Genomic DNA, 2853 nt, shown 5'->3' with positions numbered 1-2853 from the left:
TCACCCCCAGACCACACAACAATGTGCTCATGGTTCCTAAATTTGAACCTAAGAGCCCTGGTTTCTTGGTTGCCAGCACCATCATTAGATCTCCATCAGGGGACATCAACTAGTTTAAAGGCTACGCATTCCCTCCCAACTAGCTTCCTCCACCTGGACTAACATGAGCTCCCCAGGGGCACTTTTTACCTTGGCACACAATTACAAGAAAACAAGCTAGAGCATCAAACGCCAACATCAGCACCGTAAATACTCCAGCTAATCGCCCTCCTAAATCATCAGACTGAACTTCCAGCATGCAATTCTCTCTCCATTCCCATGTCTCTGGAGGCTTTCATTTGAGCCTTTCCCTTCCAACTAAAACCAGATATGTAAGGATGGCATTGGATTTCTTCACAGCTAATAGCTAGACTATGAAATCATTCAGCAGGCAACTCCCAAGCCATGTGAATCAGTCGTAACAAATTTCCTTCATTTTTTATAAGCCTGAAGATGGAAGAGGGGCCAGAAGGTGGATGAAGGAGAGAGAGATTGCTAGGTACTGTTAGCTTTTTCCCTGGGTAGTTGCAGTGAGAGCAACCCAGGTCAGATTAGAAGCACGATCTCTTTGGAAAAGCTGGGACATAACAGGGGCCTGGCAGACCCATATTGGATTGATTATGACGAAGGAAGTGAAATCTGACATGGCTGACACTTAACACCCTCACCACATCCTGTCTCCTAGACGATGAGAATAAAGATATTGTATTTTCAGTGGCACTGACATTTTTATACCTCTTAATGAAAAGGGAAACAACTTTTTGGGTCTGGTTGAAAGGACAAGGAAACAGAGAATGCCTTCACAGCTTTTGGGAAGATAGGGGATTTGAGTAGGAAGTTGTATAAGGAAGGAAACATCAAGTCCTGTATTTTAGGTGAACAAAGCAAACTAATCTGCTTTGTCTGGGCAAAAACGTGGTTTGGGTGAGAGGGGAAAAGTGAAATAGCAATTCAAAACAGAGAAATTCAATATTGATTTATTACCTGAAATAATAGTTTTTTTTCCCTACTGTTCTCACTCCCAACCATTTCTTGTGCTAAAATTCTTTAAAATTGCATTAAATAGTTAAGGCTGCTTGCAAACACATGGAACAGAAGCACATCTGCAAGTGTCCAGACTCACAACCCACCCTGCCTCCTCACACTGATAAAAACTACAATTATACACACTGGAAACTGAGACAGGTCCCTGGAGTTCACAGCCTTCCAAAACCCAACCTCACCTCTGGTTGCCTTTCTTTTAGGCATATGAAGGCACACAGGAAATTACTTTGGCCATCTACAGCAAAGAGACAACAGAGAGTTGGAGAGTCCTCCATGACTTGTTTCCATACACAGATGTTCCTGCTGGTTAGAGATGAAATACTCCCTGCCCTGTGTGAGCACAGCTTTACCTTCCAGATTGGGTGGAAGGAGGAAAGCACAAGTCTGAAGTTTCTTCCATGGTCGGAAGTTTTCCTGGCTGCAAGAGCTGACTGTTTCCGTCCTACTATCTCCAAAGGGAGTGGACAAGCAGCTCTTCTCTACTAAGGGCATCCATGGTTCCAACAGGAGGAAGCTGAGCAAGTCACTGGAGTGGTCAGCCAGGGATAGGATGGCACCATCAGAAATGCCACCAGTGGGGACCAGCAAAATAGCTCACTTGGATGCTGCCCTGCTTTGCTGTGCCGGTGACCCAGGCTTGACTCTATTCCCCACAGCACTGAAACTCTGGTGCTGTGGTGTCTGTTCCTTTCTTTGCCTCTCAGTCTCATTGAGCCCAGAGCAGTGGCGCCCTGGAGGTTAACAACAACAACATATTACTACCAGTGATAAGACTTGAAAAGTAGTAACTCAATGTTCTTTATAGATTTTAGAGCTTCTTTCCTATAAAGTCATCTGACTTGATAGTCACTTTGATTATTCTCTTCAAAATAATTTTAACTTAAAATTCTTGCCTCACCATCATAAAAGTCACTTAAAATTACCGAAGTAGAAATAAAGTTTTCTACAAACTCAGGATACTTTCAAATGGTATTATTTATATTTTGGGAAATAATAATAGATTTCAGTCTTCTCCAGAATTATGTCAATTCTTTGTTTGGTTCTTTCCTACATTCATATGATCCTCAGGGATCTTTTTTTTTTCCTTTTCCATTTTTGCACTTTCACTGTAGAAAAACCTCATAATTTTAATCTTACTGAATGATTCTTCCTGTTTTTCAAATATTTGATTTATTTATTAATGAGAAAGACAGGAGAGAGAAAGGAAGAACCAGACATCACTCTAGTACATGTGCTGTTGGGGATTGAACTCAGGACCTCATGATTGAGAGTCTAGTGCCTTAGCCACTGCGCCACCACCCGGACCACGATTCTTCCTGTTTTACATCCCTTATTATCATTAAACCTTAAACCTGACATTCAGCTCCTCCCAAGCACATATACCAAAAAAAAAAAAAAAAAAAAGGAGCAAGAAATAAAAAGACATAGGCAAGAAAATTTTGATCAACTACATCAAAAGATACTTTTTTAAGAATCACAGTCTTTTGGTGGTGGGAATGGTGTTTATGTACACTCTTAGCAAAATGTAGACATATAAATCACTAGTTAATTAATATGAGGGGGAAAATCAATTGTATGTCTCAAAGTTTTTCAAAACACAAACTGAATCTTTTTAATATATAGGCTGTGTATTTGATATGCAGACTCTCTCAAAAGCCTAGACCAAGTAGATTAGAAGCATCCAATAGCACAGCTATATACAAGATACTGCGTACTATACAGCAAACCCTAACAAAAGGACTTTTCAAAGTTAACCCAATTACCAAATAA

Source organism: Erinaceus europaeus, chromosome 20 (genome assembly GCF_950295315.1).
Source record: "Erinaceus europaeus chromosome 20, mEriEur2.1, whole genome shotgun sequence".
NCBI lineage: Eukaryota > Metazoa > Chordata > Mammalia > Eulipotyphla > Erinaceidae > Erinaceus > Erinaceus europaeus.
Note: the sequence above shows the minus strand (reverse complement) of the source record.